This window comes from Halyomorpha halys, unplaced genomic scaffold (genome assembly GCF_000696795.3).
Source record: "Halyomorpha halys isolate HHAL.00 unplaced genomic scaffold, Hhal_1.1 Scaffold157.1, whole genome shotgun sequence".
Classification (NCBI taxonomy): Eukaryota; Metazoa; Arthropoda; class Insecta; order Hemiptera; family Pentatomidae; genus Halyomorpha; species Halyomorpha halys.
The window spans coordinates 467,374-492,697 of record NW_027114029.1 but is presented as its reverse complement, the minus strand read 5'-3'; the positions used below and the strand labels follow the sequence as shown (position 1 = coordinate 492,697).

Sequence of the window (25,324 nt, the reverse complement as noted above, 5' to 3'; positions counted from 1 at the left end):
ATATTCCGTGTTGTATATTTTACTGAAATGTTATTATGATTTCTGTATAGAAATGCAAGTTTACAGTTCAGGTTTTTTCCACCTATCACATTTTATGACTGGAATGACAAAGATATTAATTTGTCCTCTCCATCTTTTTTCTCCTGTTATTTCCTATAACATATTGCTCGGTAATATGGAACCGTATTAAAACATATTAACTTGGAGATGCGATACAATCTTACCATTCGCTTTGCATATGCTCGTAGTGTCTCCCTAAGCTGAACCCTTGAGGACGACCCCATGGGACTAGGATTTACGAGCGACACTGTCCTTGGGCGACTGCAACTGCTGCGCTGGAGTGCTTTGTGTCCACCAGTGACTGCAAAAACCGCTGCGATCCTCTCCACAGCCCTCCTGGGAAAAAAATCAGGAACGCTTCGTCTCCTCTGGACTCAAGACGAACGTTGAACCTGCCCTAGCCGCTGTTTCTTTTTCTATTTTTTTCCCCTCTCCTATAATATTATCCGACTTTTTTTACCGCCGTAATTAAGATAAACTGTTTCATATCTGGACTTCTGTTATGCTTATTGGAGGAGGGTGGATTTTTTTCCTTCCTGGTTTCTTGCTCTGGCCTCTCTCAGATATCTTTCTACTCGTCTCATTTAGTGCAATAATCATTAAATTTTTCTTTTGTGTCTAATCTTAAAACTTTAGAATAAAATTAAATTGTCTCAACTATATTCCAGCAAATGTTATAGCACACAGTATTCAGAAGAAATGAAATCCGATTCCAGACTCTGGAATCGAATGTTTTTTCTTATTGGGAATTATGACCATCCTTACTTTAATTATTATCTATCTAATTTTTCAAATAATTAAATAAAAATATTTTTAAACTTAAAGTCCTGTATATAGTATAAGTATACAGATACAATAGAATTTGACAGTTTATAGGGTTTTGTTATTCAGTAATATAATGCAACTTCTATACTCTATAAAATGTATATCAAATACAGTGTTAAAAATATTATAAGAATAAAATGAAATAAAACAATTTTACTAACTTCAATTATTTGTCAAAGAAATATATTCTTAAATAATTTTCAGAAAGTATATTATTTTTTTTATATGATTAAAAATATGATTTATAGTCGGATAAATACAAGAAATGATATGTTTTTCTTTAAACCAGTTCAGAAAGAAATTTGCTCTGAGGGCAAAGCATTAAAGTCTCAGCCATGGCTTACCGTCTTAAAACTATTCTTTATAATTGCTTAGTTTAAAAGTGAATTAATTGTTTTACTGAATTATTCACTTAGTTTCATAACCGACTGTTGCTTGAAAGGTCGAAACTAAGCGACTGACTTCTGAGTAGACATTAAAGTCTCTATAACCGGGACATTCAAGTCGGTAGAACCCTTTTATTTTACCCTCTTCTTCCTAATTTCCTTACGTTATTATTATTTTTTTAAAATAGTAAATGAAAATAGAAATAAAACTTTTTCCCTTTAATGAATCGAACTCTAGATTATTTTGTTCAGTTCCTTTTATATTGTCTATAAATGAACACGATTCCATCTGTGACTAAAGAAAAACGTACTGAAACCCGTTATGACTAGAAGGGCCACCTACTTCCGATTCGTTAAGATTTTTTCTCTTTTTTACTCTCATTCCATGAGAAATTTAGAAATATTTGTGGTTCCCCTGTTGAAATAAAAACTTAAAACAGATGACTTAAAGTTACATTATTTTTTTTTACCTACGAGGATAATTTATGTTAATAAAAATTAAACCATTGTTATATATTTGTTTGTATTAAATTGTAAAATTAACTGTTGTTTTTAGTAATTTTTAAAAAATGTCTGTACAAGTATATTCAACCTTAAAATAAACGTTGCGAAATGTTAAATTTTATGGCATTAATAGCATTACTGCTTGAAAGTTAAAGTGTATACGAAGGATGGTAGTGACAGTAGAAGATATGAGATCTCGCTTACCAGGCTTGCCGGTCCTTCCTAGCACTCACTCACTTAAGGAACTGCACTGAGACGTGATCCGCCTTGGACTGCTCGGGCTCCCCACTCCCATGTCCTAGTTCCCCCCGGTCCGTTAGGGGGCGGGTGGGGGGTAGGCTACCCTTTCCATTTTTCTTTTTGTCTTCTTTCCTATTGGCGATTCTTCCTCGATTCCAAAAGAGACGAATGTCCTGATATACGAAAAGAAGATTGCGTTTTATTTTGTTGGATGTCCTTAAATCAACTCCCTTTGGTATTATTTGCTGCCCCAAAATTTATTTTACTTCAGAATTCAGTTTCGGTATTAAAATTAGACGTAGCCTCATAGTAGCAAGGTTCTTACCTTTAGAAAGTTGTATTAAAATCATATTCTATTCCAACTGTACAAATTTGTTTTATTTTCCAATGGCTTAGTAATCCCCCAAATGTATAACTTATTTTTTAAGATCCTCAAATTTAGTTTTTTTATTATGTTTGATTAAGATTATTTCTAATATGGTTTGCGCTATAACTTGAAAAAAATTGTATAGTTTAGGGAACGGATTTATAGCACGGTCCTCGTAAAGTAATTATAATTAGAGGATGAGTTAACGGTAGACAACTGTATCGGAAAAAAACTCACACTCCTCTACTTATCCTTAAATTTCATCGAAAATGGTTCGGCAATTTTAGGAAACAAGAGGTCTTTAGAAATTGGCGACGAAGACAACGGAACATTTTTTACAAATTACATTTGGGGCTCAGAGAAGAACCCTCGAATTCACCCTTCAATTCGTACAGTACGTGAGAAGAGGAAAAGAAAAATAGACCAATTTCTGTTCTTTTTTTTACTTAAGATGTTTGCAGGAGCAACATGAGGTGGAAGATTTCCTTTAAATGTACATACAAAGGAATAAAATATGCATAATGCCTGTAATAAATATTTTATGTCCATTGCTTGAGCACGTTTAGCTTTATTTTTGCTGTAATTAAAAATTATTGATCATGGAAAAAATCGAACTTATTTGATTTAGGGACTTTTGTTTGAATTTGGATCATTTCAGTGTTAAAAAAATAATGTCATTTCACCATATTAGTCAGTGGTGTTTCTTGGTCCGGCATCATACAAAATACAATTTACACAAGCAAAATTTTGTCCCAAACTTACCATTTTACAAGATACAATGCTGTCTAGATAAGGGAACATACAATGTTTGTCTACCGCACATACACATTTTATATATATAAAGTGTGCATAGTGCTTTAAAAAAATAAGAATACCAACGTTAAAATTTAAAAAGGCAATGCGGCTTCCTTTATTACTACCAAATTTAAATTCATAACTTGATCCTGAATTTTCTTTTTAAGACTATTTTGGAGAGAGTGATCGATATTCTGGGAGTGGCTACTTCCATATCTGATGGCTATATACAGATAACTAGGAGAGCCATAGTAAGGAATCGCTGCTTACGTTATATTCTCACCTGAACAACTCTTATTTTTCTTAATTTATGATTCTCGTGATTACTATATTCACTTCAACACACCTTTTCTTCTTTAAACCCTTATCGTGCTTTCCCCATTACAGAATTGTTCGAGTAGCATTGCCGTTAGCACTCTGGATATTTAATAGTTGTCGAGGAGCAGCGAAGGGTGCATTCACTCTGGAAGTCGATGACCTTGGGGAAACCATTCAATTGATACTTGGAATCGTCCTTGCCGGACGGGGAGGACGCGGCTGGAACTTCCGGTTCTGACACAGTTCACTTTTTACAGCGGAGCGACGGGTGCTAACCCATCCTTTTTTGTTTTTATCCTTCCAAGTTGCTATTAGAGCTGTCCCCACAGACGAGCATTCTATACCGTTGACAGGCTATCACTAGGTGCTTGATCGCACATCATTTCCCCCTCGCCATAGGACACATCGGATTATCCGGCCAATTTTCCACTCACTTGTGAATATGTCGATGGCTATTACATATCCGCATATCGTCGGCGGTGATCATGGCTGGGCATTCACTTTCGGTTGTCGACCGTTAGTGATATCTTAAAATTTCTTACAACTTTACATTTTTTCGCTTGTTTATCGAAGATTAGTTTGTTAGAATGTCCCAAGAACAATATTTTTGTATTTATTTACCAGTTATTGATAGGAGCCAGGAACGTAGAAAAGGAAGGATTGCAAATTCAATATGTAGAACTTTGTATTTACAATATGATTTAAATAACAATAACTAAATAATTTACAGAAACAATACTCATGAACACCGAAACATGCATTCATAAACATGAATTTTATGACCGCTAATGGATAGAAATATCTCAAATGTAAAGTGACTTTAAATGATGGCTTTCTCATTTTTAGTTCATTTATTTTATGCAAACCCTTGATCTTCTGTTTTGCAGCAGAAGTAATTTAAATATTAAAAATATAAATAGAGTTTTAATTCGTAGGATGACCTTGAAGTGGTTATTCAATTCTAGTTCGCTTTGCCTTAAACTTGGAAATGCAGTCTTGTTTCTTATGGCACTGATATCAGGTTCATCTCCCCCGTTATCATTAGAATTCTTGTTTTAATTTGTTCATCTGTGTTTTTTTTTTTTTTTATATAATTTACTTTGATAGTGTACTGTATTCAGCATTTTACAAAAGTGACCAGTTTTATTGGTGTTTATAATACGCTTCACATTTAAAAATAAATTTAATATTTTTGACCTCTAAATAGTGGTTAATTATAATGTATTTTCGGTCAATTTTCTTAAATTTACTGGAAAAATTATAAATTACAAAAACTTCTCTGTTCTCCCACCATATGAGAGGTCTCAAGTTTCTTACTTTCTTGATGAGCGTTGAGTATCCATACATTATTTTTTTTTTATGCAAATCGAACGTACCTCTTATTCCAAATGTTTAATAGTTTAAGACCTAGTATGATCTTTTTTTTGTTTAAAAGTTTTTTTCTGCATAAGATTAATATTGAATACTAAACTCTCAGAGTGAAGAGTTGTATCCTACTTTTTTTTTTTTCTAATTCTTTGTTTTATACAAGATCTCGTATCTCTATGATTTTATACATATTTATTACTTTAGGAATATTGCGAACTCGATGTGTCTATAATCGCACCCTATGAAGTCGGAATCGTTGAACTCGCCAGTATCCGCGGGGCGATATTCAACAATGCTTTCACAAAATATTACAAGGTCCTTCATTAACTTAATACAATAAGGAATAACCTGAGTCTCTCCCAGCCATTGTTCCCCAGTCAACATTGTTCTCATATGGATTTTTTAAAAATATATTCATTAATTAATTACGCTACACAAAGCATCATACATTCACCCCTACACATTATCCGGCGCCTATCAGTATTCTGGTATTATTACATCGTATTTATTGGTATTTTTCCCTTCTAATTTACTTCTTTGTGTGTACTTAAAAAATTATTAGTAAAAATTTGGTCACTTTTTTTTTTTCAGAATTGATGTCCAGGATATTATTTGTGGGCATTAAAAAAATATACACCACTATACTTTGGGCTTACACGTTCTACTTTTTAGCAAAAAATAAGAATTCCTTTTGTATCTGAAATTTATAGCTCCAATCATTAGTTAATATTTAAAAGCTTTATAATATCATTATGAACAATTATCACATATACAAAAATAAAGATAATAAAGAATAAGAATGGGTGATTGTTGAAGCATCCGCAATATCTCATCAACTAAATTAAAATTGATTAAAAAAAAAAATTGAATATACAGGTATCAATAACCTAAACCTAAATAATGGTTTGGCCCTTTCAATTGAGTAAAGAAGCACCTGGTTAATTTATGATTTCTCTTGCATAAAAATGTCCCTCAACCTCCTTGAATTGAACCCAGTTGCGCGATAAGGACGATTTTTTTGTGTACTATAGGATATATCAGTATTTTTTCTCAGAAATTTCTAATAATATCTATATCAAATAGTGACATGAAGCGTTCTGTGTCTTGGATTTATGTTGCGAAATGAAAATACTTGAAAAAATTGTCAATATAACTAGTTCATAAAACACAATTTCCCGAAATAGATTGTTCATCATTGGATATGTCGGTTCAATTGCCATTCCTATTTATTGAAAATATTAATAAAATTTTATAGAGTTGATTAAGTCGAATCCACTTGGAGATCTTTTTAAGTAAACAATTCGACTAAATAAATTTAAGACGATAATGAAAGACAATGGAGCAGCCCTAGCCACAGCAATCGTATAGAAGTACTATCGCGGCAGAGAATAGTGCACGCAAGGCTTACACACTCTACTTTACTTCAAAGGAAAATCCTCCCAGGAAAATTCTGATGAATTGACATATTTTTGATGTTTGTGTTTTATACGTCAGAAGATTAAATGAACTTGGTATACTTGAAATATGTCAACAGCTTGGGGGCAATGAGGTAAACTATCTCAACGAGGTCAAAATTTTATGCATATCTAATATACATTAATTTTTTATTTTTATAGATATTTATTTTATTTATGTTTTATTTTATTTATGTTCTTATATAAATATAGATCATGGAAGTTGATACCAGCAGGTTTTATTTAATTAATTTCAAAACCAACTTATATGTATACAAATTCGGCGCCATATCTCCCTCAATTTCAATTCACCCCTTGGCATGCCTGGATTTTCCATAAATTCCATGACTATCTAATCAACTACGCTGGAACTGGACATATGCTACAGACGTGGGCATAGCTTACACGGTCAGGCTGGACACCTACTTTCCCTTAATAAACTCCATTCTCAACTAAAAACCGTTAGCTCGTAACCTTCCTCCTCTAATAAAAAGTCCTGGTAATTTTCGTTGATGCCTAAAAAGGAAATGGCTACTCGACCTACTTCATGCTAGCATTTAGTACGCTGGCTTATTCGCCACGATTTAAAGTAGTTTTTTTATTTAAGATATACATTTCATTATTATTAATTTCTTATTTTCATATGTAATAATTTTTATATTGATTATATATCTAATTACTAATTAAATAGAACACTTAGTCACCTATGTTGTCATATCGAGGCCTTTGACATAGAGTAGTGAAAAGAAAATAAATAAATAAAAAGAACATTGCGATGAGATGAATGAATCGACACCTGACTGAAGGATATTCATTACCGGAGTGAAGGTGAAGACCGGTAAAGGACAATGAACCAGCGAAGGTGACGCAACGGGCGGCGCACCCATCGGCTTCTCGATGCAAATGTGTGACGGCTGTATATCTTCCGAGGATACGCCACTGCAGTGCCCTCCTTCTAAAGAAGGTGTCGATGGAATTCCTTCGTGGTGGTCGCCATGTTATTTAGTCTTAGTCAGTTGTTTCGAAACGGCACAGATTATCAACTGACATTTGAGATAAAATTCAGACTAAAATTTATTTATTTATATTTTTTATGTTACTGAGGACCAGTCAATAATAAAATAACTATCTTGACAATTATTTAAGTACTTGTAAAAATTATTTTTATGTAATTATCTTTTTTATATCTATTTATTGATATTTATAACTGTAAAAATAAATCTTGTAAATGTGTTTTTATTTATTTATTTTTAAATTCTTATTATTAGTTTTTCATTTATTTATTTTATCTTATATTTTACTTCTATTTCTTTTTTATTAATTTATTTATTTTAAAATTAGTATTATTATTTTTAAACTTATTTATTTTATTTTCATTATTATTATTTTTCCTTCCATTTCTTATTATTTAATATTTTAATTTATATATTTGTAAATATGGTGTGAATGAGCTATATGATTCCTATTGTGGCTGTTTATCAGTAGCTTTAGTGTCGAATGGTTGATAGTGTTGGACCTAGAAAATTTGTACATTTCGACTGGATCAATGCAACTTCATGACCGTAGAAGCACGTTTATTGAACGAACGTTGGGTTTAGAAAACTTTCAATAATTTAAAATATAGCAATATTGGTGTTGAAACATGAACAGGTGAAAAGTAAATCTTTTTAAAAATATCGACTGTTTACTATCATAACTCCTCAAATCTAAGTTTGGAAAGTAAGCCTACGATATATATATCCTGTAATTTTTACAATTAATAAAAAAAATCCTAGAAAATATTTTGGTAATTACGCAAGTATTGTAAGATGCTCCAAATAAACAGATTTGATATCTAAAAAACCTTTCTTATGCTGGATTACATTTAAAATTGTTTTCTTCAAAATATCTTGCGTTTTCTTTGGAATTTCTACGTTCATTGTTAAGTTAAATTCAAATCCTCCCAACTACACGTTTTTAGCTGCATAATATTTAACCAATTTAGTAAAGGTTTGTGTGAAACTGAGGTTTGATGCATTTATTATTTGAAAATAAAAAAGTGGTCCAACCAGTGAGTTAAAAAATCTTTTTTGGTTCTTTAAACTAGCTTGAAATAATTGGATTAGCGTACCTCTTATTGATAGGTTAATCTTTGTTTTTAAATATTAAGAGTATGGTGCCGATTTTCGTTTCGAAATTGGCACCAGTTGTAAGCTAAACCCTCTGGTGCAAATTTAGAAATGTTGTTTGCTCCAAATTCTTAATATTAAAAAACAAAAGTAGACTTGTCAATAACTGGTACATATCAATAACGGTGCACTTGGCCTAAATGCATCAAATTTCATGAATCGTTCGAAGCTATTTTCCTGTGGTAAGGGATTTTTCGAATCAAGGTTCTGCTTTGAAATTTTATCATCTTTAACTTATTTTTTTACTGTTTGTTTTCCGATTTTCAGTGAACTTCTTCACGCGTTGACCAATATTAGTATATTATTTTTAAAAATATAATTTATATATTGAAAGGTATCTTAACATGTTCTGCCTAATGGTTCAACGAATGCTGACTTGAAGTATAATTTCGAATTTTTTCTCTCCTCATCTACAACAAATGAAAAAATTGCACAAACGGTGATGTCTCTATCAGAGAGATAGATATTTCTAATTCTGATGGAGGAAGACCTGGAACGAAGTGGATCTAGGCCATTGAAGAACGCTTGAAAAGTATCTTCGTGAGGAGATCGTGCTTGTTAAGGAAGACCCCTAAGCACTGTAATGCCAGTAGAAGAATAATATTCTTGCTGTGGGCTACATTTCGATCAGATGTATTATATTGACCAAAAAAAAAAAATTTACCCTCGATCTTATATTATAAGAAAACAACATTTTTTCATAATTTAAGTACAAATCCTTTTTAAAGAACGTGTTTACTACGCAGAATATTTCAGAACCTGACGAAGTTTGTTGCAGAACAAAATCAAAACTCTTGTACAATGACTCTTTTCTACCCTAAGATTGATTTTTAAGAGTTGTTATTAATGGCTATACAACTTACAGTCTAAAACATCTATATTGTAAGGTTAAACCTTAAGGGGTGTGATGTAAATCTATTTTTTTTTATTATATATTTCTATTTTTTTTATTAAACATTTATAATTGGTTGTCTATTGAATATTCTTTTTTTTGTCAATACCACTTTCTTTAAAAGACGTATTGGTATAGTGTGTAAATTAGTATATAAGCAAACAGTTCGGTAGTAATTCTCAATTTTTTAAAATAATTTGTAGCCTTTAAATAGCATTTTTGCCTTCTCAACGATAATATAAATTAACTATTAAACCGCTATAGTTTTTCTTTATAATATACTTGGAAGTTAATATTGAAAAAAAAAATCTAATATTCACGATATACTCAAATATGAAAAGCTTCTGACCAAAATACATTTTGCCCATTTTTATGACTAAATTCATTTTGGACTGTAATATTGAATTATTTTTTATTAGAAATCAAAATATAATTGATTTTATTATATAACTTTTTTTTTACTGATTCCTAGAGCTTAAGATTTTGTTGTTCATAATTGAAAATTAATTTGTTCATTTGTTTGGATAGCTATGAATATTTTCTGAAATGAACTAACATTTTGATCTATAGCTACTCAAATAATTAAAATGATTAAATTATAATGAATAACAAAGACGGTACATGTTGTCAGACATTTACATCCAAGTTGTGTAAATCATTCGATGACCGCGTGACCTTAAACTTGGCATAGGAATCAGTGACTCATGTGTGGCATTGGGTGTTCCGTGAGTCATCTCTCGAGTTTGCTTTTTTTTCCTTAAGGGTTTTTTTGGGGTCTGTATTTGATCATTATTTATCTATTCATTTATGCAATTTATTCATTTAGGTGATGATATAGTTACACACTTTTTTAAAAAGAATGTTTCATATTATATTAGTGCTATTTTTAGCCTTGTTTATTGGATTATATGGAATGGAACAACATGGTATCGGTCTGTTGTGTATTTTTAAGATATGAGCCTGGTGCATTCAGGGGAAAGGGATCTTTATTTTAAATATAATTATAAATTATAAATAAAATTGGTGTCCGCGTCTTGAATGAAGAGGTTTTGTAATAGAGGGTTTAAATAGAGGTATGTGCTTAGTCCACCGGGATCTTTGTAAGGTTATCCGTTAAGAGGATTTTCCCCTATACAGGGATCTCCTTTTATAGAAACTGTATAAGATTATGTATTATATTATATTATGTAAACAAATACTATTTATTATAATGTTAGTTTTATAACATGGTGGTCCGGAGATTGTTAATAAAGGCTTGAGTAGAGCGGGCCAAGCTGTGACCAGTGGGAGGTTGTGCGGAGGCACATGACCCACTCTTCCTCAATAGATTGTCCTATTTTCTTAGAGGCTCTTCTTCTGTTGGCCTTTTAGTAGCCTTGTTTACCGCCCGTCAACGTCTTGTTTAGGACGTTTTACTCCAAATATGGGTCGGTGCTATAGTTTGGTCGGGAGATGAGCTATGAAATTGCGATGTAATTTCCTTTTTCTTTGTTTTTGAAGCGAAGACCAGAGTGAATTTCTTAAAAGAAAGGTGGAAAACAAAAGAAGTATGAGCTATATTTTCCACTTTGTATTATTAGGATATTGTATTAAAAAAATAGGTTGTTTCCTTCGTGATCACTTACCTATATCCCGTAAAATAAGCGCTAAACAATTTTATTGGACAGATTTTTGTATCGTTAAGAATATTGTCTTTAATTTTAAAATTTGCCTATTTTTTAACACTTGTTATCTCATCATTTCCAGTCTCAGACTTAGTGGCTATGTTTAGAACAAGATAAATGTGTGTCAATGTATTTTAAATGTAATCATTGAACAAAGATTATTTCTGAGAAATTTTATTGTTGTACATTCTCAGCCAAAAAACAAAATATGTAAATTTGAAATGAAAAAATATCGCAAAATATGGGTTAAAAAAATAACAATCATGTATTTTTTTTAATTACTTAAAGAATGTTTACAGTTCCATTCCTGAATTAGACAGTGCACTTTTTTTTAAAATTATTTTTTTAAAAATCTCATTAATACAATTAGCAGTATTACAGTTTGTCACGCTTAAGGGAAACCAGCAATAGAAATGGGGCCTTGGATGGAAAAATGGAGTTATTCAAACCTGGAGTTTTGAGATATTCAATACTTTAGGGGTTGTTTCATAAAGTTTTCTTTTTTGTTTAATGATATGACAGCTTTTCCTGTTAGAACTATTCATTCACAAGGATAACCAAATATTATAAAGAATTTGAACTTAATACACTCAGTAGGTAATTAAATAATTATTCTTTTATGAAAATTCATTTTGATGATAGAATGACTTACACCACTTTTGTATTCAACGGCTTACATTAGTTCATATTACTTAAAAAATATATTGTTTGTTTTTAATATCGCAAAACCGTCTGATCATCAACGCCAATGATTTGTTTATATTTTTTTTCGGGCAACTGTAAATCTTACCAAGCGGCAAAAGCTGCATCATTGATCCCGCACACCGACTTTATCCTCTGATGACAGTAAAAATATTAAATAAATGGCATGAACGTTCTAATGATTAAAAATTCGAAGTATGATAGTCAACCAACGCTACAGAAAACAAATCAAGAGAAATTAAGAGTATGGCACTTCCATGGGAAAATTAATCAAAACCAGATGACAACACAAAGCAGTACTCACTATATTACTAATTGGACATGTTTTTATTTTATTTATATATATTTTTTAGTGTTAACTATTGCTATGATATCAGCTAATGTAATCTAGTATAGATAGTACAGTATATTAGGAATATTTCTAACATTGAAGCTCAGTCAGTATACATAGGTAACATTACTATCGCTGTGGATTGCTTTATATTATATTTAAAAAATCGTTAAGATTCGGAAGAGATTTTCTTTTCATTAACTTTATAAATAAATTTAAAAAAAATAATTGGAAATAGGAAGATTTGTTGTCATTTTGAGCTTTCGATATAAGGAGTCAGTCTTATCCTATTTATGCTTGGTATATAGTGAGTGAGTGCGTACCTCAAAAATAGGTTTAATCGAAATGATGTTGTTTGACAAATAATTTTTTTTACTCTTTTATTTTTTTGTTTATTTATAATGTAAACGGAATTTTTTGAAAAATGGATTTATACTTTCGTGAGTTGCGATTGGAGAAAACATCTATACTATTAATGGAATTAATAATATTAGTTTTCCTATTGCAATCCGAATGTTTAATTCGTTTCTCTATATCTCTCCAGTAATTTTACTGCTGCTAGAAGTGTAATATGGTTGTGGCTAAGTGGTTTGGTGATTGTAAGGCTTCACTGCAGTGTACACACTTAGGCAATTGAGAAGGAAACCATCCGTAGATACTGGGTCAATAATTGCGGAAAGAACTTGGTAGATTTCCCTGTATATAGTTGTCAGGGAGCCCCAGTCTTGATATGCCGTGACAGTCTACTTCCCTACTTCTTATTTACCGTTATTTCTCGTTTTGTCCTTCAACTTTCTTATCGGACCATTATGAATTAGCCCAAAGGGTTCATCAACATCTTGTTGGTCGGTGATCAGATTCCTCTCCTTGGACGGGCGGCTTGACCCCCGACCCCCAACGGTCTCGGGGACATTCCAACTGCCTGCATGGAAAGTAAACCGCGTTGACGTCCTCATTATCGAAAGGTATTTTGTTAGAATAAAACTGCCTATTTATGTAATGGTCCCTTATTTTAAACCCCGTTGTAAAGAAATCAATTCTATTAATTTTTTTCTAAATGGATTCTAATCATATTCTACATATATTTCATTTTATTATTCTCCTTTACGAAGAACTGAATGATCGTGGTGGAAAAAAAAATATACAAAATTATTAAACTATAAATAAACATTGAATTTTTTTAGTGATATCGTGACATTTATTGAACTGAAACAATGAAGGCACAGGCAGTCCCCGTTTATCGTCATCACATTTTAAGTCGTTACGGAATTAGCCAATTTATATCGGAAACTGTTTTACATCAGCTCGTATTCTGAGTTACATTGCAAGAAAAAAAAATTATTTTTAAGGAATCAAGCCGTAAACCAATTAAACTAAAAAATAAAGGTATAAAAATTTAGTGCTTATTATATGGAACAGTTTATATATAACTAAAGGCTATAAAATATGGATTTATGTGTATATAAACAAGTCAAGCAGGACTTTGCATTCAATCTAAGTCACTTCCCAAGGAACGGAACCTGATATACAGTACGCGGAACTCCTGTATAAAGTATCACTCATATCAACCATAAAACTAAACCTCATAAATGAAGATCACAGGTGAAAACCATGGTAAATTTTATGTAGAACTCTTTCTTCAAATATAGATAACAACGATTTATGATAGATTTTCTAATGACGTATTTGATGGTAGAAGATAAAAAATTGATTTCGAAGGGTTCAAAATCGTGTTTGTAAGTTACAACATATAAACAAAGTACATGAGTAATCTTCATGTAGTGGTCTGAATTTTTTTTTTCTTATTCTCTCCTATGTTTACAAAGTTAAAATTAGCTACATTTGTCTTGTTGATCTTCAACCTCTACTATTCGACCTTGTGGAAAATACGAGACGAATCTTTGGTCGCGCACGGGGGTAGAAAATCTCCATTTAAACCTGATTTTTTTGTCTGCCTTGGCGGGCCATTGGTGTTATAGACTATACGTGGTCTCTACTATGAACTATCAACTATTTTTATACTACGATAATGTTGTAGAAGTTTTATATTAATTCTTGATGTTTATTATAAACTTATAATAAGATTATAAAAATAATATTTATTTATGATCTTTGTTGTAACTATTTGCTATTTCCTTTACCATAATAAAGTTGTAATTTTTTTAGATTAATCCGTGGTGTTTACTATAAACTTCCAACTATATACTATACTATTATAAGATTATGAAAAAATAATCGCTATCATGATTTTTAATGATAACTGTTTTCTTTACTATAATAATATTTTAAAATTATGATATTAATATCTGGTTTTACTATGAACTCTCAACTGTATCAGATGAAATATCAACTTTATACTTAACTATTATAAAATTAAAAGAAAAAAATTAAAAAACAAAGTAATCCTAATCCGTGATATTCACTCTTAATTATACTTGTTCTTCATTCTAAACTTCCAGCTATCAATAATATTGTAATAAAATTATTTAAAAAATATATATTTTGTTTTCTTGGCTGAATGGCATAGATATGAATATTAGAATACTCTTACCGTGCCCATTATAAAGTTTTTTTTTAAATATCAGACATGTCTAATACGTTTCTTCGATCGCCAGCCCTGTCAATCATTGCTCGTCAAAATGTGTATAGCTGCACCCTTTTGACGACCTGACTTAACGGTCTCCAAGTTATATTTCGGTATCACCATCTATTAAAGGTCATCTGGGAGGGCCCTCGTAAGTCCTTAGGGAACGGTTTTTTATCGGCCCGATTCTATGCGGTCCGATCAAACAAAACCAATCTGGAATCTCGATTAAAATGTGATTCCTGCACGAACTGCTCTGTCTCACGATCCTATCTCATCAAAAAATAATAAATATTATTTCGTTCAGTTAAATATTTACCATTAGAATTAAACAATACAGAATATATTGTAATATTTGTAATTCTGTAATGGTTGTGGGAAAGTAAATATATCCTTTAAACCACCACGAAAGTCGTAAGCGCTATTTTATCAGCACATTTATCGATGTATAAATGTAAAATGGAAATGGAGTAACGTGTTAAAGTATTATAGAAGGTTCAAAGATTCATTTTTTCATCCTTTTTATGTCTTATTAAAATTATTTACTGATTAATTTTATTTCATTACAAAATATAATGATTTGTTGATGATTTCGATTTAATTTTATTTATATAATAGTTTACTTATTATGATAGAATAGTATATACAAGGAAGTGGGGTCGAGAGCATTAAATTCGGAAAGTAAAGCTGTTGTCCAGTTACGATTTATTTATTTTAATAATTAATTGTTTCATTATAATTTATTTTTTAAAAAATTCCTGAATGAATTTTTTCAATGTGATAATTAGGAGAAAATAGTTTAAATAAATTATAAACTGTAAAATACGGCTCTATTTGAACATTTATCTACAGAGCTTTTGATTTTCGTATGAACTTGTTTCATGCCTTAAGTGGTGTTTTTCACTGATACTTACCTAGAATAAAAATTTCATGTATAAAAATAACTTTTCCCGGTTACCGTGAAAATAGATAAACAGGTTGCATCATTTTAGTTGATCATATTATCAGTTTAGTGGAGTAGTTTGATTTAATATCTCACAAACGCGTTTTAAAATCTTTTTTTAAGTTACCACTTTGGTATTAAGCATTAATCCTTACCGATTCATCTAGCCTTACTGCTTTCATCTTTCCGCTTTGGCTATAACAGGTTGTTGGTAGCTTCCAGGATAACTCTACTTTCAATTTTTATTCCGGCGATTCATCTTACAATTTCAAATTTCTTCTTGTTTAATTATTAGTTGTTTTGTTATAATTTATTTTTTAAAAAAGTCTTGAATTAACTTTTTCAATGTGATAATTATGAGAAAATAGTTTAAATAAATTGCTTATGATATTTTGATTGATTGAAACCCAGTTCATGGGATATTAGGAGTACCAGCTCGCCGACTGACACTGTTCCTTTGTGGAAGATGACACAATGGGAAGGACACAATTAGCAGAGGCTAGGACCCGGAGGACCCGGCTAAGACAAAGAGATACCCTGAAGAGGATTCCTTCACGACAAGGACACGGCACGGCCACCCTCGCTGCAGCAGCATACTACCCGTGTCCAATCTCTGCTCTTGGGTCTTCGCCTGTAGCGGTACACTAGCCAATATAATAGCTAATGAATTATTCGCCAATGTTCGATTCCATCAGATCAATTTTATTTTAAGGATGTAAATAGTATTCTCTACATCTCAGTCCCATGGCCAATTATTCTAACCGTTAAATTGTTTTCAATTCCATTTTGCTAAAACTATTCATGGTTCAATTTTATAGTATCTGTTATATTCTTTATTTTAGGTATCCATTTAATACTATGATAGATATATCTTAAAAATATTGTTCTGTTTACTTACGGAAGATTTATATTCAATAGTCAATAGTATTTATTTCACTCACCTGAAAAAAAAAAAAATCATTAATATATTTTTTTATTGTCATATTAATTTTACTTATTTACTTATATGTATCTATGACTACTATAATATTTAATAACAACTTGGATAATCTTTTAAATGTTCTTCTCATAAAACAAATTAAAATAATAATAAAAAATCACCGTTATGCTGTTATTCTAATTTTTGATCCGTTCTGTATGACATATATCGGCTATACTCCTGCTAATGAGAAACTACCATAAGCAGAACCGACATATTTACATTAAAATGCACTATGGCAACAAAAGGACATTAACAATTGTAATAGATATGCATTTGTTTGCGTATGTTTCTATAGGTTTGCTATTGTTTTTTAATAATAAAAACAGAGGATAAGAAAAAAAAAATTAATTTTTGAAACGAAACTACCGATGTACATGCATCTGTTAAATTATTATAACAATCCATGCTAAATCTGTAGTGTGTTTATTTAGAATCTTTCTATTTCGTGCAGGAAATATTTATCATGAAAAATATCCTTGGTGGAACGATACTGAATGGCCTGTCCATGAAAGCAGCGGGTATAAGGTAATAAATGATTCCATTTCATGGGTGCATTGCCTTTGTTATCTTAAACTTTCAGGCTGCATTATGTTTGAATTATTTCTGCTGACTTGCATGCGCCTTTGCATATCATCTGATTTATTATTTCTGTTTATCTATATATACGATTGATCATTTTGTATTTTTGATTAATGACGTTGCTAATTCAGTTAAGTCTTTTTGGCATTTCGTAGAGAATAGAAAATGCAAATCCAATATTGAAACGTTTGTAGATCCGCCTATTAAGGTTTGCACCTACGATATGAAAATAAATTCAGGTTGTCAAAGCAGGTTTTAAGTGACTTTTACAGTTTAGTTTAATATGTATATAGATAAGCGGTTTCTTATCGGTGACTCGCTTAATTCAGACAAAAATTATTATTTGAACTGTTTATTGTTTATCTTTTCTGATGATTTAGGACACTTTTAAACAACTTATATTTCCGGAAGGGACGCAAGTCGGGAGTTTGGATGGGGTGTCGACTTGTCGGATCTACGTCCATCTTTGAGTTTTAATGGATTCGTCAACAAAAAGTATGACCATTTTTTTTTTTTTAATTTTAATGAATTCTGAGCTGAAATCAATTCTAGGGGTTCAATTCTACCTTATAAAATCTATACTAAATAGGGTTCTATTGATTTTTAAGGTTTGTTTTAAAATGTCTGACCTTGTTCAAAATCTTCAAAATTTTCTACAACAATCGTCTCATAACATTGAGGGTTGACGCTATCTATGACTTTATGATAAAACTAAAAACATGTTTTAAAACACGTTAAAGAGTATGGAAATATTTTTTAATATTGATCGTAGGTTTTACATTTGTTGAAAAATTAGTTCAATTAATTGAAAATTCCATCTGTATTTCATATCTGATAAAATCAGGCATAATTGGAATTGAAGACTATGAAATTACAATACTTGATCCTTTGTCAACAGCCTAATAAGTAGTCGTAATTTTGTTAACATTTCAGCATATAATTTAATGATCATTAAAATCTATGTCATCATTAATATTTATTGCCATTTATGTAAAAGAAGTCATCAGTGGCTCAGTTCATTGTGTTGCCAAACTGTATTGCTGTACAGTGGAAGTAATGTATTGGTTAGTTAGTGATGCCGATTCCGTTGATAAATTTACGTTCCATTCTCCCATAGACAGAGCGTTTTAATTGAATCTCCCCTGAGGTTAGCCAGTTAGTTAACGGCCCTTGAGTGTCCACTTCGTCCCGCATCGAGTTCCCATGAAATGGAAATCCGTTTGCTTTTCTCTGTTTCCGTAGCTTTACAACCTTGTGTATGGGCATTTTATTGATTTTGATGCTTGCTTAATTCTCTATTTAAACTGAAATGTTTCCTCGATTTTTTCGCACACTTCCTTTACATATTACGGATAATAGTCTATTAGTATTATAATATATTGTCGGTGACATTTAAATTAATATCGAGGTATTTTTAATGTTGTTCATTAAAATACATAAATATATTTTACGGCACGTTATTTTCTTTTTCTGTCATTATAATTACAAGTAAAGTATTACTACTTAGACAAAGAAACGTTATCCAGTGTTCGAGATTTCTTCTTTTTACTCGTTGTATTCTCCCATTTCCACCTCCTGTTTGCCGAAAGGAAAGCCCTCCGCTTACATCTGTTTGCATTGCATACCGTTGTCGACTCTTGTCCGGGAAGTGCACATCCACGTCCCACTTCTTGCAGTGGGACGTGCACATATATATCTCCGCCGATATGGGTCGTATGGTCAGGGCTCCTCGAGTGCCATTCTAACGGTTCGGAACGCCTCCATTTCGTCGGCGAATAAATTATGCTAAAGGGGCTCCCACTTGTGCTAGGACACGAAGCCCTTGCTCTATTCACTGGGCCACTGAATAGTAAGCGTCGTGACCTTCCCAGGAGGATCCTTCATCTTAATTGGTGCTATCACGAGGTCCGACGAGTCACCTCCTTCATAGACCTGGATGTCTTTCATGACTTCGGCGGCTCCTGACAGCTCGTTCAAGAGGATCGTCATTGATTCGCGTCCTGAGAGGATGCTCAGGATCAATGGCTTATGACCCTTCAGCTGGGTTGAGGGGAAAGTCTTTCCTTGAAGGAAGTCGATGTATTCTCATCTCTTGTCAGGAAATTGATAACATGTATTGAATAAGAATGGCCGTAGGATGTCAGGAATGTAAAAACTTATATATAAAATAAACTATATAAAAGAAAATACTCAATAAAAAAAAGATTAGAACAACTGAGAAGAAAAAAGATTATTTTTTTTTAAAGAGGTTTTTCATGCTCCCAGTAATATAGATAGGACGAAAAAAGTATTTTTTGTTTCTGAAAGAATCTTAAAATTGTTCAATGGGTGACTCTTCTTGAATACTCGCTATGTGTTGATGTCATTTTATTCTGTTTTTAGGTGGGGGGGGGAGTCTTAGGTTTACGCGATCACTATTGGAGTGTGTAAGGGATCAACTCTGTGTAAATGGTGTGATGTTCTTGTAACTCAGCGAATATTAATTTGTTTATGACTGTAGTGGATTTATAAATCGTGTCCTTTCTTTGAATAATCTTATTTTTTTGTTTTGTTTATTTATCTATTCTAGAGGAATCGTTAGGACCTAATCGTATATTAATTTGATTTGTTGACTATTTTTAATTTATGGTTTTCTCATAAAAGGATTTATTGCTACTTATTACTCTATTTTATTTATTATGTATTCAGGTATTTCGAAGTTGTCAGTTATATTTCCATTTTTCCTGTAAGCATATGCAGAATGTGAATTTGCTTATTAGTGTTCAGAGTGATTTCTTTTTTTCGTTTTTGAACAATGGACATTAATTATTAGATTACTCAATTCAGGATTGATAGGACTTTTAAAGAGGTATTTTTAGCTTGTACATGTACAATCGTTAAAGTCTATTCGAAATGGACTGCAGATTATTTAATGAATGGTCAGACTGAGACATAAAAAGGGCAGAAAAAGAAAATACACTAACGAGTCAGCTTATTGGCTCTCGCTAGACTCAATGATAATTAGTCTGAGATAACTAGCAATCTTTTTCTACGACGGTAGGTGCAATAATTGTGGCGCCCATCTTCTTCAGTTCATCTCCAATCTTTTTTACAGTGGTTAGTGGCCATTGTCTCAGGTTCACAGAATGGTTGTTTGGATTTCGTTGTATTGTAGAACAATCCTATTTATTTATTTATTAATAAGTATAGTGGTTAGTCAGTTCGTTTTATTTCATAACTACCCAAGACGGAATATACAGGCAGATTTTTTTTTATTTCTTCTATGTCTTACTCGGTTCAAAATTTTAAGATATATTTATTCATAAAAATGTGTATTAAAGAACGTTCCATTTTAGGATATTCTCATTAACCGAATGGTTGACCCATTTCTGATAAACTTCATACTATTGTTTGGCACATGTTAGTATTGCGTAAGTAACTCAAGGCCCAGTTTCCAATATTGTTTTTTTTAGCGTGTAGATGATCTCTGTAGTTTTGTATTTTGTTATTAGAAAACACCTTGTTTGTAGTTGTAAGTTGTATTTTAGTTGTGGTAATTGGTTTTTAGTTGGCATTAGTTGATTATAGAATGTTAATAGGATTTTTTTATTATAATGGGCACGTAAAAAAAAATATTAATATTTCGATATATATGCATTATTTTTTATTTTTAAAAAATGTAGAATATTTTATAGTTTATAGTAATAGTTATAAATACTAGAATATAATATAGTTACATTATATTAATAATAGTTATATTGGGGATTTCTTTAGGGGATTTAGCTACTAACTTTAAGGACTCAGGTTCGAATCCGGCTGTAGCTGATAATAATTTATTCCGATGTCGTCCTGAGGGTTTCGGGAGCCCTTCTGGAAAACAATAATAAGAGCCTATATTAAGTGAGTTCCCTTAAATAGGGGAAACTTTGGCTTTCAATCTTGAACAAATCACCTTCCTGTATAAACGTTGTTCATGAAACAGTACCCGTTATGAATACATGGTGTTTTAGTGGTACAGATTATCATTTTATGTTTAGGATTTCAGATTCAACGTATCGCGCCTCATCAAGAAATTGTATTTTTCTAATCTATTTTTTAAATAAATAAAAATATTTTTTGTAAAATATGGATATGGATAGTTTTAGTATGGATTTGTGGAAAAAAGTATAGTGGGACCATCTGTTTAATTTTGTAAAGCTTACTTAATGTATGAGTGGAAAACCCGATAAGTTAAAAAAAATATTCTTTGAGAAGCAAGAAGCTTGTTAAAATTCCTGCTGATTTTTCTCGACATTATCAAAAGATCATGAAATCCAATAGCTTCTGTTCCAGGTTATTTTTTTATCTCAATGTAATTAAATATCTTCGATTTTTTCCCGGCATGACGCATGTTTCTTCTTGGTATCTGAGTAGTTTATCAGTCAATTTTAAACGAGATCAATCGTTTAAAAATGTAACATTAGTTGATCGAATGCGATAAGGTTTTATCACAATAATATTTAATAATATTTTTATTAGAAATTATTTTAAATAACCTTGGTAAGTTAGGCAACGCAAAAATGATTTTATTTAAAATTAAACATGAAAATACTATGTTTGAAATCTAATTAGCATAGAAAAATATAAGAATCTATTAACAAAAAATGGGGTGTACGAAATTTAAATCAATGTTACTCTTTTCTCATAAAAACCTAAGACAAAATTAACAACAGTTATAATAAATATATAAGATAGAATAAACTTATCGGCTACCTGTTAGAGAACTGTTAATGTATAAAAAAAAAATAAATAAACCAATTCCACTCTAAAACATTAGCCTGTTAGTTCTCATGGTTATTATAGCTATTAGTAATGTATATAACTGAGTTGAAAAACAATTATAGTTAATGTTTATATTTTAGTTTTAGTTGAAAAAATTCTTTTTTCAAAAAACTGTAATTTTTTTTTCATCGTAGGCCCTGGCTATGAGAATAATTAAGTCTGCAAACGTGGCCTCAATATAATTGTGTTATTATTGAAAGAACCTCTATTTATTTTTTAAATATTTTATATCGATTTATGTTTTATTTATGTCAATATCAAATGCAACTGACTGTTTTTAATGGTTATACCCTTATCTATTTAATTTGTTTTTCTTGTTTGTTTTATAAGGATTATATTGTTTAACCAGAAGAATTATTTATATTTATTGGTAACTTATTCTAGATCATTTCTATACAACATCTAGGGTCTCTTTAATAGATCCTTGCAATTGGTCTTGGAGATTACCATCTGTACTTTTAGATAAAGCAACAAGTGTTAAATAATTTATTATGAGATGTAGATAGTTGACCGTAGATTAATGCTTGAAGAAGTTTATCGGGGGGTGCGGTCAGCAAAGAACAACATAAATAAACAAAACAATATTTATTTATTTTATGCCGACGTTTCGACCTGAGTTTCAGGTCTTCATCAGGGATAGTGGCGTGTTGCTTCCCGTCCCCTTTACACGCCACTATCCCTGATGAAGACCTGAAACTCAGGTCGAAACGTCGGCATAAAATAAATAAATATTGTTTTGTTTATTTATGTTGTTCTTTGCTGACCGCACCCCCCGATAAACTTCTTCAAGTAAATAATTTATTACTTACATCATTTACGTGATTTACAGATATGTGTCTTTAAATTTAATATATTTTGTAAAAACATTTTAAGAAAAAATATTTTATAACAGCATTAATGAAAAATAAAAAAATGCGTTTTTTTTTAAATAGGACTTATATTTTAAATAGGAAAATTATATAAAATGATTTTCAATTTATTTAATTATTAATTAATAAGGCAAGGAAAAAAAAGAACAGTAGCTAGGAAATTCGGCTTAATCTTAAAAACATTGTGTAAATGGTTAGTGAAAAGAATGTATAGATAGTTAAATGTTGAATTATTTTCATGCAAATGTGTGAAATGTTTTATGAACATCAAATGTAAACTTTGTTGAATGTAACTGTATGTTACATCCTAATGATTACTGTATAAAAAAAAAAATATTTTATGGTATTTTTTAAATTATTAATGTCTTTTAGCCAATTATATATTTTTTTTTCAAGAAATTTTGCTCTGAAATGAAACTTTACTATATTTCTATTTCTGAATATGTCATCAAAACTTGAAAATACATCAAGTTATATATACGTCAGAGTATTAAATCTCTAATACTGTGCGGAAGACACCCGCACACATACCCCTCTTTATCCTTTCCCTGACAGTCACGATGAAGTATAAAGACAGTAAGAATACTTAATGTAACTGCCAATCGGAGTATCAGTATCGCTATCAAGTACAGACCATGAATTATTCCGACAACATAAAGCACCGATCCAAGCAGATTTTTATCATCCGGCAAATCGTGAGATAACACTCATGGTGGGATTTGCATTGCGAAACGGATCTGTCCCAAGGTGGGTTACCTTCTTCGTCCACCTGTTGGCAAAAGTATAACGGGGATGTAGTGTCCAATACCGGATGTTATTCAAAAAGCAGTTTTCGGGATTCAGTGAGAAAAAATTAGTGATGTTTGGGAAATATGATTAAAGTCTTGGTTTTTTTGCCTATTTCTCTATATAACGATTTGTCATTTATTTATATGCTTGTGGAGAAAAAATGCTTTATTGTTCCCTTGTTGATTTATTTATTTTTTGACCGTATCTATTTTATTATCTTAATTCCACTGCTCCTCCTCTCTAAATATCACTTCCATTCATATCATACTTGTCTTTTCCTGGGGTCCATCACAAATATTCAATATACGTTTTGTTTAAATCTATGGACTCATTTAAATTAAAAAAGTAAATAGATGTGGGAGTGGCTAGCTCATTGGTAAGGCACTATGATACTAGCTGTAAGGAGCTGCATTCGAATCCAGTTATGGCACATTATTATTTACTGTTCCACTGTAACCGTGAGTCAGCCCTGTGCGTCCGAGAACCCTTCGTGATAGTTAGATAACCATAAAAGTAGCTGGGTAACCATAATAGGGTAAAAATTTGGCAATTGAGTTTGATTCTGACAAAATTGCCTCCTTGCACAACCGTTGGTGTACAGTACATACAGTAACAGTACTTCCTTACAAAGTACAGCTCTCCTTTCCCTTCATGGGTTGCAGTGGTACAGATTTTTTAAAAGTAGTAAATAAATAAGTTAGGAATAAATAAATCTATAACAAATACATTTCGATTAGGTGAAACTACTACTTCTAAGTTTCTCGTTCATAATCAAGGAGTATAACAAAATTCTACACGGATATAACATAACTGAGGTCTTGGTTATCCAAGGTCAAAAACTGGACCAAAATTCCACACATTCGGCCTTTTGAAAATGGGTTCATATTTCCTACGTGCCAGTTTTTATTCGCCTCAATTGGGCTACCTCTTAAATTTTCTCGTATTCAATTAAAAAATCCAAAATGTTGTGGAGATGCTATCTCGCCGAACTGGATTACTGCATCTCCCTAGTAAGGGTCCATGAACCCTGGAACTTGAAAAACCTGTCTTGTTCACAAAAACAGTCGAGCCGATGACTCCCGTTTCGGGGGCGTTTCCTTCAGTTTTCTCTGCAATCGATAACAAATTGATGGAGTTGCTCTACGTCGTAAAAACTTTCTTTATTTTTGCCCGAGCAACCGGGTTTTCTATAAATAGATGGGTTGTTAAGTAGGAAGCTTCAGAGCTCACTAGTATACTCGACTCGAAATCACATCCAGGATATTTTTCCTTACAGAATACTAAATATTTTATTCTTTCTTTTTTTTTTTTTTACTTGTAGGCAATAATAAAAAAAAATTACAAAAATATTTGTTTTTTCATCAATATTTATTTGTCACTTACAAGGGTAAACTATCTCTATGGTTTTGATTCTTCGATCGTGTTGGATAGAAATATACTTTTTATGTTAATATAGTGGTTATTTCCAAAAGTGCTTCTAGTCCATTTTTTCATGGATCGAGATATTTAAAGATTTAAATAGCTTTACGTCTATTGTTAATTATACTAACAATATGGTTCACCATTGATTGTAGTATTATATCTTATTAAAACCATTTTCACAAATAGCGGCTATATCTTAATAATTGTCATTAATGATTTTTTTTTGTTTTGTTTTTTTCAGGTGAGCTATTTTCCAACTTTTCTTATTAAGCAGTAGGGTAA

At 31.3% G+C, this 25,324-nt stretch overlaps 2 protein-coding genes across 3 annotated transcripts in view; one reads left to right on the top strand and one right to left on the bottom strand.

Annotated features, from left to right (window-relative positions):
• Positions 1 to 25,324, top strand: part of Atg16 (Autophagy-related 16) — a 556,547-nt gene that overhangs the window by 112,530 nt on the left and 418,693 nt on the right. The window lies entirely within an intron of this gene.
• The window catches only part of neo (neyo), a 213,812-nt gene that overhangs the window by 84,894 nt on the left and 103,594 nt on the right, over positions 1 to 25,324 (bottom strand). Inside the window, exon 1 of one of the 2 annotated variants that reach the window (XM_014417417.2) lies at positions 1,980 to 2,042. The exons of the other annotated variant lie outside the window; for it this stretch is intronic. The gene's annotated coding sequence lies outside the window, so the exon portion shown is untranslated. Of the gene's footprint in view, positions 1 to 1,979; positions 2,043 to 25,324 lie in introns of those variants that run through there. 2 annotated transcript variants of the gene reach the window in all.